Genomic DNA, 16,928 nt, shown 5'->3' on the forward strand with positions numbered 1-16,928 from the left:
AGTATTTGATTACAAGCATGGTGTCCTTAATGGACAGATTCATGTTCCATATCCAATGTCCAGTTTAAGCAGGAGCACAGAGAAATGGTAACAGGATCAGTTAGAGCTCAGGAGTGTGAAACTTCTGTTGAAATAAGCTGTGTTGACCAGTCTTGTCAGAAGGCACTCAGTTTCATAGTGCATTACTTTCAAATAATCAATTTTACACTCGGTGCTAATTTTTGCAGTAGAGCATTTAGGCTGTTATGTTTGTCCTTTTTTTTTTTTTTTGATTTAGAGAAAGTGAGGAGGCCAGCAACTGCTTCACCAAGGGATACTGACCAGCCAGGGCTCTGTCCTTTGTATGAACACAAGGCTTATTCTCATTTAACTGCGAAAAGACCAACAATTCTGCCTTTTTGATTCAAAGCAGATGCTGAACTTTATTCTACAGTACATCCACAAAATAAAGAGGGAAACTCTGAAAAATGTCTGGGAAATTCAGATAAAGTGGTGTGGAGGAAATGGACTATGAGTAGGTAACATGTGACCTGGGTTCTTTTCTTAATGTTCACTTCAGTTAACCTTTTCTAGTCCTCAGTTACATCATCTATAAAATGAGGGGGTTTGACTAAAGGATCTCTAGGCCATACTAGGGGTCCAAAATACATTTGACTGAAATATCTAAGTAATCAAGAGATTATTTGGCCCTGGATCCTTCAAGACATTTTTTTTCTTAGGCTGAGACATGGCCAGAATACACTGAGTTGCCACTATAGACAAATGTCACCATTCCAAAAATCAAGCACTTACTGTATTGCTTGGGGATCTTGGGAAGGGATCTAGGCCTTGGGGAGAGCATTTCAAATTCCTATAAAAAGCTATGGGACTTCTAAGAGAAAGTAAGACTGAACTCAAATCGTTATAGCGGCCAAGGAAAGTACAATATACAAAAACAAGAGAAATTGATGCTAAAATTTTGACAGGAAAATTGGATATTTTGGTTAGTTTTTGTTACCTTCAGAATGTGAACAGTGGTGAATTTTGGACCCTGCTTTAACTCAAAAATTATTCACTTCATCAGCTTCTGTGAATTCATGGTGATCTAGTTATGAGTATCGCCAAACAAAAAAAGGATACTAATAATGACTGACAGTTAATAAAATTCACAAAGTGCTTTGCACACATTATCTAATTTAAGCCACAGAGCAATTCTGTAAGGTAGATATTGTAGGGCCCCATTTTGCAGATGAGGAAATAGAAGTTAAAAGAAATTTAATAACTATGGTTACAAAGCTAGTGATTGTCAGAGGCGAGATATGAACCCAAATCTTCCTGACTTTGGTTCAAATGCTCTATCCATTCCACCATATTTCTTCTCAATTTGAGAATAAAACCTTGGTAAGCAGTCAGAGGCTATAGTTTAAATTATAGTTTTTCCACTTTGGACAAATCAATTAATCTCTCAAGGACTTGGTTTCTTCATCTGTAAAAAACCAAGGTGACCTTTGAGTTCCCCTTCATCCCTACAGCTACCATTCTATGATCTTATTTCTCCTAACATGCAAAGAAACAAATAGCTTAATTTACCTAGTTATTGAGATAATTATTTTGAAAAGAATAAATCATTTTTGTGTGTGTTGTCTAGCGTCTGCCAAGTCTCTCCACTAACTCTTCAATTCTCCACTTGGCATTCATTAAAGAGAGAGTAAAAGTGATTGTTAAACCAAGGCTTTATTCCTTTTGCTCCATAAATATGTATCCTTTAAACCATATTTGATTTGGCACTTTTTTTCCTTTTTTATTTCCTGTGGTTGCCTACAGTTGACATGAAATAGGTTGTGGAAGAAGATGAAAAAGTCTTTTTCAAAACCCGGCACATCCCATGATTATGAGCTCTTGAAGCCACTGAGGCTCTGAAAATTTAAAATGTAACCATTGAACTTAGATGAAAAGGTTTATTTTCCTGGAAAGCAGCACCCTGGAAATGGATATTTCTCCATCACAGCTTATTCATGTTTAGCCAGAGTAAAAAAAATACCCTAAATTGGAACATACCCTAAGGTACCCCTGGTGGCAGAAAAGTTTCACTTGCCCCTGGAAGAAATTGGGTATGCTACCCACAGATGGCCATTTCCTCCCCTATGGAGGCATTATAGGGTTCAATCCAGTTGAAACTCCGGCCCAAAAGTGGCCACAAGGTTGAAAAGGACCTAACCTCTCTTCAAGCAGTTGCCAATCAATAAGGAACGAAAGTCAGGAAATATCTCAGCTAGTTCCAGAAAAAAAATCTACCTACTTTTTCCTTCCTTGTCACATTTCTCAGATTATAAGGTAACAATAGAAGGTGATGCTGGTGAATGATAAGGTTGGAGGTGGGAAGTATACCAACTGTGAAGGTCTGTGTAGAACTATCTGCCACTAGCAACATCACTGGAATGGCTCCATGTGGATCTCAAAACTGAAGGAATGAAAGGATTTAAGGTTTTAGAAAAAGGCACCATTTACATCCAAGTTTAGGACTTGGGATGTAGCATTTTCTCATGGAAAGGTCATGTTGGGCATTCATAAGTCTGTCAGAGGACTGCACATAGAATGCAAGCCAAAGGGCAACTCCAGGACTTGTCAGGGGTTGGTGTCCAAACATAGAGTTTCTCAATCCAACATTTCTTAGAATCTTGAAGGCAACTAGACCTCTGGATTATTCTAATGGCTAAATGAAAGCATCATTTAAATCCTTACTATGTGCCAGGTATGGTTTTGGGCACTGGGAATACAAATACAAAAGGCAACATGGCCCCTGATCTCAAGAAGATTATGTATAGGGTAATGGTGGATGGGAGGAGTGCTTTAGTCTGAGAATTCAGAGATGGTAGAAATAAAGGGGAAATCACTGAAACATTTTGTGAATGGTAGTGTTGATTTGATTATTGCTCCCCAAAGCAGAGTTGGAAGCAGGGTTTGGAGTGTTGGCTTGGGATTGGCATGGAGAAGAAAGAGTATGCACTTAGTGGCTTGGTATGAAGATGGCCAGAAAACATTGCAGTGGGTCTGGGTCAGGCTAGATATGGAGAACTCTCACAAATCAAGAACCCACTTTGAGACTATATCTTGGTAGAGCTGTTTTCATTCTCAGAGACAAAGGGATCTAGATGAAGAAGCCATCCCAATGGCTCTATAAACGACTTGAGCCAACTCTGGACTGCACTAGAAGACTGCTGATCATAGGGTTTTGAGCTAGAAAAACAATCTTAAAGATCAGCTGGTACAACGTTCCATTTTATAGGTGAGAAACTGAAACCCAAGGGAGTTAATCATGTCCATAGCCCACAGTCATAAGAAAAGATAACTCAGGTACTCTGACTTAGAATCTTAGAACTCTTTCAACAGGAAAGATATAGAAACACCCCCCCCTCCCCGAGATGTACCCATATTTCTAGAACCAGAATCCCTAGGAACTGTGATGGTGGTGGTCTCAGTTTAAATTTTAGATTGAATTTATAACAGCCTATCTATTTACCCTATGGATATCTAAATGGTTGTTTCTTTTTTTTTTGAGGATTTGTTAATTCCTTTACAAAAGGGCATACTATGGATGAAGTGACTGCAAGTAACCTAAAGAGACCTTGGGCTTGAGATTCTCAGTCAATAGCACTCCTTCACTATGAGGATTAATGGGACTTAGTCCTATGGGGTTGAGTGAGTGGACTAGAACTGTGATTTCATTAGCATAGGGAACTCCCACATGAGAAACCCCCTCTATCAATGCAGGTTGGTACCTTCTCTACAGCATAAAATCTTAGAGAGTTTCCTAGAGCATTAACAGAGGTTTAGTGATTTTTCCAGAGTCCCTCAATCAATATGTGTCAGAGGCAAGACTCCTCAGCTTTGAGCTCATCTCTCTATCCACTCACTAATTAATACTGCCTCTGGGTACTACGTTCATAGCAATAGAATATTTACAAAATGGGAAAAATAATAGCGCTTGGAAAGAATATGAATTACAATGGATTAGATGGATCCACTCTCTGTAATATCTGACTCCTGGCAAAGGTAACAATATTATTACTCTCTTTTTACCCTCCCCTCGATAATCAATAAATCAATAAACATTTATTAAGTGCCAGTATTTGCCAGGCACTGTATTAAACTCTGGACACAGACTTTGAGAAAGTCAGGTTGAATGGTTTCAGTGTATAATTTTCCATTCTTACATTTTTTTGGTGGCCTTTGAAATAGACAACATAATAGCTAGTTTTCTCACTCCCATTTCTTATTCTTTTTGACCTCTATTGACATGACCACTACTCAGATATTTTCTAGAGCCACTGGTTGTACTCAATAGCCACTGAGGTGTCTTCCAACTCTGAGCTTCTCCAATTCTGTGACAGAAGACTCGCAGTCCCTCAGTGTCCCTCCAATCCTCTGAAGAGGCACTCAAATGCTTATGGTGCTTCATGGTTTACAAAGGAGATGGGGAAAATGTTCTAGGTTTGCAACAGCTTCCTGATTCCAAAATGCCTCCTTCCCAAATCTGAGACTTGAAAGGAAAGGAAATCCTAAATGGACACACTGCCTTTCAGTCAAGCACCACTATTTCCCTCACTCTGTTTCCCTCCCAAACATGTAGGTAGCTGTTTCTTAAATAGTAGTATTTTTTTTCCCAAAATGTTTTTAAAAAGGAGGGAAATGACAATAATAGACATAGATTCCAAAAACATTCCCTGTCTCCCCGTCCCTATTAACTCTAAGTTAAGTACTGCTAATTTATTTAAAAACAGAATAATAAATAATTCTAAATATATCTAAATAATAAATATAATACATAATTCTGTTAATACTGTTAATAAATGCTTACAAATTTAAAAAATGGCAAAAGATGCACAAGGGGGGACCTTCAGATTAAAATTCTAAGTGTAGCTATACTCACTTTGGTGCTCTGATCACTTTAGGCCTCTCATACAAAGGTCGGTGCCCCCCTAATATGAGGGAAGGTTGAATTTCAAATGAAACTACTTTCTGTGGTCCTTCTTTCCCTCTCCTTTTACTTCCCTATCCTTATGACTCACCATGGTTCATATTGTACAGTACAGGGATACAATGGGGGCATCATAATATGAGCAGTCTGACGACATATAGTTTAATATATATTTTAATGAGTTTTTTTCTGGTTTCCTTTTATAAGAATTTTACCATATGGTATCATCTATCCAAATGCCGGAAGGCCCCACATAGGCATTAATGCAAGGAATCCTTGATAGTATCTCATTCTTTCGAAAAACAAAACAAAGCAGTAACAACAACAAACCCTTAACAGCTGAGGTAAAAAATGATGGTCTTTGTAGCCTTAGCAATGAGAAGGTGCTAGACATGCTAACCTCTAATTCTCTGTTTAAAATGCCTCTTACCAAGATATGAACCAAGAATGTGATATATCAGGGAAAGCCATGAGATCTTGGTCCACCTCCCAGGAACCTCATGGTATAGAGCATAGTGATGGATACCTGATTTCTTTCTATTCTGTGTGTAAAGTTTTGGGTCAAATTGCTCTTTTGTGAAAACGTCCTGTGTGTACAGTCATAATCGTAGATTTTTTTTATTTGAGGTAGAAACAATCACAACTCAAAGGATTATTTGACTGTGGGGACAGTTGTGCCCTGAGAGGGAGGTAGTGGCCTCACCCTTACCTCTGTGGAGGTTGGGGGACAGAAGTATCCTGGAAGAGGTGTGAAAATGATGTCATTGTGGGGTTAGACACCCAGGTTCAATAGTGCTACATGGATTAAAGCAGAGGTTAATGGAGCAGCATGCCCTCCAAGGGAGGACACACATCCCCTTCTGATGTCAGAGCCTGAAGGTAAAGTCCCTTTTGCCTCAAGTTGGTTAGGGATGTGCATGGATGGGGACCTGGAATTCAGGTCCTTCAGATGGTCAATCTGTAAGTAAATGAGAAAGATTTTGAAAAGCAGTAACTTCAAAGATGAACTATTTGGAATAAATAATGTACTAAGTAAATATATTCCTATATTCAGGGCCCTTGGGACACCCTGTGGATATGTGACTGGACTGTAACTTTTGGCTAAATTGTAATTTTAAAACATTGGTTCCAGTGCCAGGTACAAAGGTCAGAGAGGGTCTCCATGTCAAGGAGAAAAGGACATTTCTGCCAAGAGAGAAAGAGGAAGGGCTTTATTATACTATTGGGAAATGTAACAAGCAGCTCCATGATTAAATCAAGACAATGAACACATAGATGGAAAATGATAGCATTTAGTACTATGGTGACAATTAAACACCCACATCTAAGTCCTTCAGGGACAGGACAATAAACAGATATAACCAACATCATAAAAACAACATAAAAGGATCATCCTTTTAAACAGTGGTTCTCAAGTGCTTCCTGCTCAGGACCCTTTTTGCATTCAAATGAAGATCCCTGGGCGTACTTCCATGTTTTAAATGGAATTTTCCCCTTTGAATGTGACCTCCAGGTAGTGTTAACACAGACAGAAAACTCTAGGTATAGGAGTCTCTGGATGAACCCTGTTGAAACCTCAGAAGGACCCAGGAATTCTAGGATCATTTTAAATAAATAGTCTAACAACTTAATGATGAATGATTTCATCCAGGGTCATTTTCCTCCACCAGCCAAGGTTGCAGAGGAGCTATGACTTATCTTAATACATTACCTTGCTCCCCTGTCCCTCCCCAATTCATCATTGGATGTCCATGCTTTTGGCTATAAGCCTCTATGCATTTAGCTAATTTGTGCAATGCAATAGACACAGTGCAATATTTACTCAGTTTGTACACAGAGCCTTTTAAATTTGATACAATCTGCCAGTGTATTTGATCTACTGGCAAAGTCTTAGTGAGCTCAGGGTCCCTTCTGCACCATGATGACATATTAAAGTGGAACTTATTGGAGTTTTAAGAAGTAAGCACTTTTCTGAAATAGAGTAACTAGCAATATCCTGTCTTGACATGGAGCATACAAAATACTTTATTAAAAGGAAATAGCCATAATTGTGAAAAGTCTTTTTATTTTTATTTCACTTTGTTATTCAACCATCTATTTTGTCTTTTAAAATTGTTAACTCAATATAATAAAAATAATTTCTTTGCATTTTTCTCAATTACACATAAACAAAAAATTTAGCATTTGTTTTAAAAAAATTGTGAGTTCCAAATTTTCTCTCTCCCTTTCATCCCTCCTTGAGAAGGCAAGAATTTGATGTAAACTACAAATATATAGTCATGCAAAACATTTCCATATTAGCCATGTTGCAAAAGAAAATGAAGACCAAAACTCAATAATAATAAAGTAAAAAAAAGTATGTTTCAATCTGTATTCAGATTCCATTAGTTCTTTCTCTGGAGGTGGATAGCCTTTTTCATCAGAAGTTCCTCAGAATTGTCTCGTCTCATTATTTTGCTGCGAATAGCTAAGTTATTCATTTGATTATCATATAATAGTGCTGTTACTATGTACAATGTTCTTCTGGTTCTGCTCATTTAGCTTTGCATTAATTCATGTGAGTCTTTCCAGGTTTTTCTGAGAGCATCCTGCTCACCATTTCTTATAGCATAAGATTATTCCATCACAATCATATATCTCAGTTTGTTCAGCCATTCCACAATTAATAGATGTCCCCTTAATTTCCAATTCTTTGCCACCACAAAAAGAGCTGGTAGAAATATTTTTGTAGAATCAGGCCCTTTTCCTTTTCCTTTGGTTTCTTTGGGAATCAGACCTAGTAGTGGTATTGCTGGATAAAAGGGCAAGCATAGTTTTATAGCCCTTTGGGCATAGTTCCAAATTGCTCTCTAGAATGGTTGGATCAGTTCACAACTCCACCAATAGTACATTAGTGTACCTAATTTCTCACATCCTCTCCAATATTTGTCATTTTCCTTTTCTGTCATATTAGCTAATCTGACAGGTGTGAGGTAGTACCTCAGAGTTGTTTTAATTTGCATTTCTCTAAGCAATAATGATTTAGAACATTTTTATATGACCATGGATAACTTTGATTTCTTTTGAAAACAGCCTGTTTATATCCTTTGATCTTTTATCAATTGGGGAATGACTTGTATTCTTAAAAATTTGACTCAGTCCTCTGTATAATTGAGAAATGAGGCCTTTATCAGAGAAACTTGCTGCAACAATTTTTCCCAGGTTCCTGTTTCCTTTCTAGTCTTAGTTTCATCGGTTTTATTTGTGCAAAAACTTTTAAATTTGGTGTAATCAAAATTATCCATTTTACATCTTGTAATTCTTTGTCTCTTGTTTGGTCATAAACTCTTCCCTTAATCATAAATCTGACAGGAAAATATTCCATGCTCCCCTAATTCACTTATGATATCATCCTTCACGCCTAAGTCATCTATCTATTTTGACCTTATCTTGGTGTACAGTGAGAGATGTCCTATGCCTAGTTTCTGCCTCCCAGTTTTTGCAGCATTTTTGTCAAAAGTGATTTTTTTTTGTGGTGGAAAGGCAGGGCAATTGGGGTTAAGTGACTTGCCCAAGGTCACATAACTAGTAAGTGTTCCAAGTGTCTGAGGCTGGATTTGAACTCAGGTACTCCTGACTCCAGGGCTGGTGCGCTACTCACTACGCCACCTAGCTGCCCCAAAAGTGATTTTTTGTCCCCAAATCGGCGTCTTTGGGTTTGTTAAATGGTCATTTACTACTGTGTTTTGTGTCCCTGATGATCCATCCACTGATCCACCACTCTATTTCTTTTTTTCAATTTATTTTTTTATTTAGGTTTTTTATGTTTACTTTACACTTAGTTCTACATGTTCTTAAGTTTCAAATTTTCTTCCCTTCCTTCCCCTCCCCTCTTGCCCCCAAAATGGCATGCAGTCTGATATAGATGCTACATAAACCTTTGCAGTAAACTTATTTACACAACAGCCAAGTTGCAAAGAAGAATTATGACCAATGGAATGAATCATGACAGAAAAGAAACAAAACCAAAAAAGAAGAGAAAAAAAGAGAGCAAATAGCTTGCCTCAGTCTACATTCAGACTCCACAGTTCTTTCTCTGGATGAGTCCTTTGGAGCTGTCTTTGAACCTTGTATTGCTGAGGAGAGCCAAGTCTATCAAAGTTAGTCATCACAGAATCAATATGTCTGTGGTTGTGTACAATGTTCTCCTGGTTCTTCTCCTCTCACTCAGCATCATATCATGTAGGTCTTTCCAGGTTACTATGAAGTCTGTATCTTCCACATTTCTTACAGCACAGTAGTATTCCATTACATTCATATACCACAACTTGTTCAGCCATTCCCCAATTGATGGGTATCCCCTTGATTTCCAATTCTTTTCCACCACAAAAAGAGCTGCTATAAATATTTTTGTACATATCGGTCCCTTTCCGACTTGTGTGATCTCTTTGGGATATAACCCTAGAAGCACCACTCTATTTCTCATCCAATACCAGATTGTTTTGATGATTATCATTTTAATACAGTTTGAGATGCAGTACTACTGAGACACCTTCCTTCACATTTTCTTTTCATTAATTTCCTTGATATTCTTGACCTTTTGTTCTCTCAGTTGAATTTTGTTATAATTTTTTTGAACTTTACATACATATTTTGTAATTTGATTTGTTTTGCGTTGAGTAAGTTTAGGTAGAATTGCAATTCTTATTACATTGGCTTGGTTTACCCGTAAGCAATTAATGCTTCTCCAATTGTTTTGTTCAGTCATTTCTGACTCATCATGACCCCATTTGGGGTTTTCTTGGCAAAGATCCTGGAGTGGTTTGCCATTTCTTTTCCAGTTCATTTACAGATGAAGAACTGAGGCAGATAGGGTTAGGTGACTTGGCTAGGATTACATAAGATATTAAGTGTCTGAAGGTAAGATTTGAACTCAGGAAGTTGAATCTTCTTGATTCTAAGCCCATTGCTTTATCCATTACACTGTAAAAACTGTTCAGGGAGGACTAGCACCTTTAGCATGAGGGCTTGCCGAACTCTTTTCAAAACTGCCTATCCACCTTTTGTATCTACCTGACATTGAACTCTCACCTGTGACTCTAAGAAGCTGTAGCATGTGTAGTGATCACATCTTGGTAAACTGTCTTGAGATATGAGCTAAACCAGGTTGAGGGTAACTTATGGGCCTCAAACCTGTCAGTGAATTAGGGTGGTGTCTGCCCCAAGCATGTGAAAACTCCATTCCAGTGGAATGGGTGGAAGAGAACACTTTGTTCCAACAGTCATAAAAGCAGCTGTGAAGTCCTTAGAGTTTGGTCAGACATCAAAGACATCTAGGTCATCACCAGTCATCTTGACTTTTGTCTTGCCACTGGACTTTGGAAGAGTGATAGAGGTGTGGAAGAGTGAGGCTGACGACTGTGCAACTCTGCCTAACTTAAATCCAATTCACACACGAGTCAAGACATCACAATATCATTGATCTTCTTCAAAAATTAAGGATAAGCAACTGAACAGCTAAATTAATTTAGGTAGAATTGCCATGTTTATTATATTGGCTCAGCCTATCCATGAGCAATTCATATTTCTCTAATTGTTTAGATATGACTTTATTTGTGTGAAGTGTTTTGTAATTGTGTTCATAAAGTTCCTGGGTTTGTCTTGGCAGGTAGACTTCCAAGTATTTTATATTGTCTGCAGTTATTTTAAATGGGATTTCTCTTCTATTTCTTCCTGGTGGACTTTGCTGGTAATGTATACCATGCTGGTGATTTATGTGGGTTTATTTCACATTTCAGATATTTCACATTTGCTGAAGCTGTTAACTATTTCAACTAGTTTTTTAGTTGATTCTATAATTATACCATTATATCATCTGCAAAGACTTTTAGTTTAGTTTCCTCATTGTCTATTCTAATGTCTTCAGCTTCTTTTTCTTGTCTTATTGGCATAGCTCACACTTCTAGAAAAAAATATTGAATGATAATCTTGATAATGGGTATCCTTGCTTCACTCCTCATCTTACTGGAAAGGATTCTAGCTGATAACACTTGCTGAAGGCTTTATATAGATACTAAGCATTATTTTCAGGAAAGTTCCATTTATTTCTATGATTTATAGTTTTTTTAAAAGAAACAAGTGTTGTATTTTGTCAAAAAGCTTTTTCTGTAACTTTTGTTATAATCATATGATTTTTGTTGGCTTTGTTATAGATGTGGTCAATTATGTCAATTAGTTTTCCTCTTATTGAACCTACCCTGCATTCCTGATCTAAATCCCACCTGGTCCTAGGGTATGATCTTTGTAATACAGTGCTACGTCCTCCTTGCTAGTATTTTACTTAAATTTTTTTCATCAATATTCATTAGGGAAATTGGTCTGTAGTTTTCTTTTTCTAGTTTTGTTCTTCCCAATTTAGGTATCAGCACTATATCTGTGTCATAAAAGGAATTTGGTAGGACTCCTTCTTTGCCTGTTTCCCTAAATAGTTTATATAGCATTAAAATTAATTGTTCTTTAAATGTTTAGTAGAATTCACTTGTGAATCCATCTGGTCCTGGGGATTTTTTCTTAGAGAGCTCTTTTTATGGCTTGTTCAATTTCTTTTTCTAAATTACTGTTATTTAAGTATTCTATTCCCTCGTCTGTTAATCTGGGCACTTATAAGATAACAATTAGGATATAGTTTGTTACATTAAATATATGTGTGTACATATATGTTTGTCTGTGTGCGTATGTATACACACACATATATACATGTATATGCATGTGTATGTGTGTATATTTCTGTTGCCTGTTGGCTTGATCTAATCCACTTAAACTATTACAAAGAGAGACAGACAGATAGACAGATGGAGACAGGGCGGGGGAAGGTTTTGTTCAAAGTCAAAACATTCAAAGTTCAGTTGGTACAACATTACAGTCATTACATTGAAATCAGTCAACAAAGGTAGCAAGTCTAGTTTTGGCTTCTTGGGTGAAGAGTCTATAGAACAGACTTCTACAAATGATTCAACACACCGTCAAAACTATAAGTTAGCTTTTGTAAGATACTGTACTCTCTACTGATGGCTTCAGAAGAAAGTGGGGGCAGGGTGGGTGAGACTCATAGTACTGATAGAATCCAAAGGGAGCCCCACCCTATTTTGTATAATTTTATTGAGCACTGTAGTTAGAACAAAATTATTAAGTTTAGCACAATAACTAAGACATAATGATAATAATAATAATAATAATAATAATAATAATAAACCAAACACAAACTGGAAGCTTGAAGAAATTGTCACATGTGTTAAACCACTCTATACTAAAAACAATTGAAATATCCACCCACCCTCATCACTTTGCCACAAGTTAGCAAAGAAAAAAAAATACCTAAATCTCTAAACTTTGTTACTTTTGCCAAATAAAGCAAAAATGGTTTTGTGCTCCTTACAAAGAAGCAAAATATTTCCTGAGTTACTACATGTAATAGTTTCTGGATGTGACAGTTTGAGTTGGTGTGGTTTCTGCTGAACTATGTTTGTCTTTTTCATTGCCTCCATCCCAAGGAGGATAAAGTTCATTGAGGAGAATTAAAGAACCTGTTGATTACATAAACTACAATGGAGAACAGGCTAATCACTTCACACATCAACCTCATGAATGTAGCCAGTCAGTGCTAGTTTCCTGATCCAAAATGTTAAGTGCAAAAGTGGTATTCTTGTGGTGATGTTAACACATGACTATTGAGTCTGTTGTTGGATGTTGGACACCGTGAGACATACTTCATAATCAGTACATGGGTGAAGGTGTGTCAAGTTATATTTGTGAACATCAATTGGGACCCTGGCAGTGTATGTGATATGGTGGTTATTGATTTTCATGGTGGCAGATGACCATTTAAAGTTTGAAGTCATGACATTGGAATTAACCTTCAAGGAGACTAAGGTGGAATGAGATTCTGTCTGTTTGACATAGATTTTCAGCACCTACATACCATCCTAACGGGTTCCATTGGCCCTTATTGTAGCTACTTGTGTATCTGTCCCTTCTATATTCTGAGCAACACAAGTTTATCTTCCTGAACACTCTATTTGTATACTAGTGATTTCCAAAGTGCCTTCATTGCTTGGCTTATACTGGTATGAAAGAGTTTCCACTGTCAAGATTACTTCTAAGCAGTATTAACCAGTAAATTTTGGCTCAACAGTCTAGGAATGCCATCATGTCATTATCTATGTTCAAATGATTTGGAAATATTTCATAAGAAATCATAGGGAGACAGTGTTCATCTGAGTCCTGAATTAAAACTTCCGTTACCTGCTGCCCCCTATATTTAGGTGACATGTCAGAAACATGCAAAGGGACTCTATAAACCAGATATTGGTTTTGTTGGAGTTAACCAAGTGGATGACACAGTTAAATCTCAGAGGATTGCTGAGAATGATAATCTCACACAGGTTAGGAAGAGATTCCACAGTCTTTTACTAACTGGAATTCAAGGAGTTTGAAGGCTTTGAAGAGTGGGGTTGTGAAAAGCTATGTGGTGACTGTAAGACAACCTAGGACTGTAGGTGGCTTTGAGTTTTGTAAGCTCTGGCAGATTGACCAGGTCATAGAGCTCGACTGATAACAGCTCATCCATATTATTGATGCCAAGTTCTTTTAACCTTGGTATATTTCTAAAGTCCTCTTCCTGGATTTTGTGAATTGGGTTTTTGTTGAAGTCTAAAAATTTCAAGTTTGGAACTTTCTGAAGCACAAGCTGAGGGACAGTGATCAGTTGTCATAAAAAGAAAGACTCTTGAGGCTATCCAATCCCACAAAAGGATTACCAGGCATGTTGGTGAGATACATTCCTGCCAAAACCAAACTGTGTAAATTTGAAAGGGGTTTAAAATACGTATTGAAGATGCCAATCATTGGACTTTCTCTAATCATCAGATTTTTCCAGGTTAAGTGTAGACTCAAACCAGGTACTATCAATCACTTTCAATTTTTAGAATAGAGGTGGGGTTTCAGAAGATTCTTCGTCTCTGAATAGGCATTAGCAGAAATGCTGCTGATCTGGTTACAGTTTATGGAGATTGCAGTCTCCCAAGGTCCTACAGACAGTAGTCATTTATCTCTGTGACCTGATTTTCCTCCAGGTGGAAGTTTGTGAACTGGGCGAAATTGGCCAGCCCTACTTCCTGTGCATTTGTGAGATTGTTCTGTGAAAAATCTATCTCTGTCGAGTTGAAAAGTTGCTGGAGCTCATTGGAGGTCTTGGTAATATTGTTGCTCTGTAAGAAGAGAACTTGAGAGTTGCCGGAAAGGTTGTTGGGAATTCTTGTTTAGCAGTAGTCACTGCTGTCTGCTTTGTGGCCTCTCTGTATGTGGATTGAAGAGTGAACCATGGCCTGATTTCACACACACAAAGTTAGAGACATTCATTACTCTGATGGAAGACTCAGTTAATGAATTCATCAGCAATTCCAACACCAAATGGCAAGCAACTAAAGCAAAGCTAATCCTAGCCATGCCGGTTGGTAGGAAGTTCAAGCTTCAAACTTCTTCCAATTTAACAAAGTCCAAACAATACTAAGAGAGATCCAGGACAGCAAGCATAAAACATAAACATTCAAACAAAGTTTTAGTTGTGTTGCATGGCTATCCAAAGTCTGAAGGGAGATTTTCTGAGTTTTCAAAGGGCAGGAAGTAATTGGGAGCCTTTCAACAGTGCCTCTCAATTCCAGGCCTGGGCACAAAGCTCCACAGCATGAATTAGTTCCGTCAAATCAATGTGTAGAGACATGCCTTTTTATGCTTCTCTTCAGTCTTGTATTTGAAAGTCAAATTTTCTACTCAGGTCTGATCTTTTCATCAAGAATGCTTGAAAGTCTTCAATTTCTGCCTTGTATTATAGCCATAGCATACCTTAGTATCCCCTGTTAGATTATAAATTTTCTGAGGGTAGACATAGATCTTTTTCTTCGTTGCTCCCTTCCCAGAGTCTAGCATAGTATTTTGCACATAAAATGCACCAAATAATTTTTATATTGAATTGGTTATGTATATTATATATATATATACATGTATTTATACACACATACATATATATATATACATATATTTAATATTTTATTTTTTCTAATTACTTGTAAAAACTATTTTTAACATTCATTGAAAATTTTGGTTCCAAATTCTCTCCCTTCCTTTCTGTCCTTCCCCATCATTGAAAAGACAAGCAATTTGATAAAGATTATACATAGGCACTCAGGCAAAACATCACCATATTAGTTATTTTATGAAAGAAAACACAGACCCCCCCCCAAAAAAAAGCAACAAGAAAAGTCAACAAAATAAAAAACAAGTATGCTTCTATCTACATTTAGACTTCCTCAGTTCCTCGGAGATGGATAGCATTTTTTCATCATAAGTCCTTTGAAATTGTCTTCGATCATTGAATTGCTAAGAATAGCTAAGTCATTCATAACTGATCATCATACACGATTACTGTTACTGTGTACAGTGTTTTCTTGGTTCTTCTCATTTTACTTTGAATCAGTTCATGTAAGTCTTTCCAGGGTTTTCTGAGAGCATCTTGCTCCTATCCTTTCTTTTTTTAAAAATAATTTTCTTTTTTCTTTTTTGCTGGGAGGAAGGCAGGACAATTGGGGTTAAGTGACTTGCCCAAGCTAGTAAATGTGTCAAGTATCTGAGGCTAGATTTGAACTCAGGTACTCCCAACTCCAGGTCCGGTGCTCTACTCACTGTGCCACCTAGCTGCCCTTGCTCATCCTTTCTTACAGAACAAGAATATTCTGTCACAATCATATACCACATCTTGTTATCTGTTTCTCAATTGATGGGCATCCCCTCCATTTCCAATTATTTGTCACCACAAAAACAGCTGCTAAAATTTTTTTTTGTACAAGTAGGTTCTTTTCCTTTTTTAAAATCTCTTTTGCATACAGACCCAGCAGTGGTATTGCTGGATCAAAGGGTAAATATGGTTTTATAGCCCTTTGGCCATAGTCCCAAAATGCTCTGAAGAATGGTTGAATCAGTTCACAACTCCACCAAAAATTCTCAGTTTTCTCACATCCCCTCCAATATTTGTCATTTTCCTTTTCTTTATATTAGCTACTCAGAATTGTTTTAATATGCATTTCTCTAATCAATAGTGACTTAGAACATTTTTACGACTATAGATAGCTTTGATTACTTTGTCTGGAAATTGTCTACTCATATCCCTTGACCATTTATCATGGCTTTGATTTTTATAAATTTGACTCGGTTCTCTATATATTTGAAAAATGACACCTTTTTCAGAGAAACTTGCTGTAAATTTTTTTGCAGTTTTGATTACTAATTCTGTATTTCCCTTCATCTTATTCTCTCCTTGCTTATCCTGCTCTCTCCTTTTACCCTATCCATTCTCAAAAGTGTTTTGACTACCACCTCCCCTAATCTGTGCTCCCTGCTATCACCTCGCCACCCTTATTTCCTTCCCTGCTACTTTCCTGTAGGGCAAGATAGATTTCTATAGCCAACTGAGTGCATATATTATTCCTTCTGTGAGCCAATTCTGATGAGAGTAAGTTCAAGCACTCTCTCCTCCCCCAACTACCCCAACGTTTCCTCTCCTATAAAAGCTTTTTTGTGCCTCTTTTATGTGAGATAATTTACCCTATTGTGCCTCTTCCTTTGCCCTTCTACCAGGTTATTTCTCTTTCTCACCCCTTAATTTTATTTTTTTAGATATCATCCTACCATATTCAACTTACACCTGTGCCCTCTGACCTTCAAAATGGTCTAATAATGATAAAGTTCTTAGTTACAAGTATCATATTCCCATGTAGGAATGCAAACAGTCTAACCTTATTGAATCCCTTACAATTTCTCTTTCCTATCTACCTTTTTATGTTTCTCTTGAATCTTGTATTTGAAAGTCAAATTTTCTATTCAGCTCTGGTCTTTTCATCAGGAATGCTTGAAAGGATTCTCTTTCATTAAATGTCCATTT

At 37.2% G+C, this 16,928-nt stretch overlaps 1 pseudogene; it reads right to left on the bottom strand.

Moving 5' to 3' along the window:
* Positions 1-12,397: 12,397 nt before the first annotated feature.
* Positions 12,398-14,440, bottom strand: LOC118845399 (annotated as a pseudogene).
* Between the last annotated feature and the right edge of the window lie 2,488 nt (positions 14,441-16,928).

Source organism: Trichosurus vulpecula, chromosome 4 (assembly GCF_011100635.1).
Source record: "Trichosurus vulpecula isolate mTriVul1 chromosome 4, mTriVul1.pri, whole genome shotgun sequence".
NCBI classification, from domain to species: domain Eukaryota; kingdom Metazoa; phylum Chordata; class Mammalia; order Diprotodontia; family Phalangeridae; genus Trichosurus; species Trichosurus vulpecula.